This window comes from Acanthisitta chloris, unplaced genomic scaffold (genome assembly GCF_000695815.1).
Source record: "Acanthisitta chloris isolate BGI_N310 unplaced genomic scaffold, ASM69581v1 scaffold34029, whole genome shotgun sequence".
Taxonomy (NCBI): domain Eukaryota; kingdom Metazoa; phylum Chordata; class Aves; order Passeriformes; family Acanthisittidae; genus Acanthisitta; species Acanthisitta chloris.
In genome coordinates, this window is record NW_008691425.1 from 4,324 (window position 1) to 5,434 (window position 1,111).

Here is a 1,111-nt window from a genome sequence, read left to right on the forward strand (position 1 = left end):
GCCGCTCTTTCACCTTGGCGATGGAGCGGACGTAGGGCGCAATCTGCTTGGTGATGGTGGTCAGGCAGCTGTTCTCCTGCCGCAGCTGCAGCAGGTCATGGAGCTGGGCTGGTGGTGAGAGGAGTGGGCTGGGGCACGGCCGCCCCCCCGGCATGGACACAGGGGGCTCAGGGAGGGGGAGTGGGGTCAGCAATACCTTCATAGATCTCCTGCTCATTTGCCACCCGCTGGTAAGTCTCCTCCCAGACCTGGAAGGAGGAGAGGGAGGGGGGCAGCGTGTGGCAGTATGGCACAGAGGGGCTCTGCTCTGCCGGGATGCACCAGCTGTACCTCCTCGAAGACGCTGCGCATCATCTCCACAGCGGAGTAGTGAGCTGCGATCTGCACGTCCATCTGCAGGGACTTCTGCAGGATCTCACTCATGACCTCTGACTTGATGAGCGAGTGGTGCTTGGTGAGGTCACGGTGCAGCTCCTGCACCTGGTCCTTCAGGGCCTGGATCTCCGTCTGCAGCATCTGTGGGGGCCACGGCTGTGTGAATAACACCAACCCTGCCCACTGACCCATCCTGTCCCGCCCCACCTGCGCTCCCTACCCGGTAGGTGTTCTCATAGTTGCGGCAGTGCTCGGCAAAAGGCGTCTCACGCCCCTCAGCCAGCAGCACTTTGGTGCTGATGTACCGGTGCATCGTCGGCTTCCTCACCATGGGGCCAGTGGACATTTTGTCACTGGTGGGGGGGCAGCTGGGCACCATGAGGGTCTTGGAGCATTGGCCACCGGGGAGCCTGCATGGAGACGTGACAGTGGCACACTGCAGGTGAGCACAGCCCTTCCCTCGCCCAGGCATGGGGGCTCAGTCACAGGTGCCTTATGCTGCCTTGAAAATCAGGTTTTCGTGGGCTGCTCTCCTGATCCCTGCAGCTTCAGGACCAGCTGCTGCAGGGAGAAGGCAGGAGCTGAGCTCGACGCACTCTGATTTCTGAAGGGCAGGATGCAGCTTGCTCCCTCACCGCAGGTATCTCCTGGCCCCTTGGCAGGCACCACTGCTCCTGCATCTCACCCCATCCCGTGGCCTCCCCGTGCTGCCCACCGTCATCGGTCCTACCGTGCA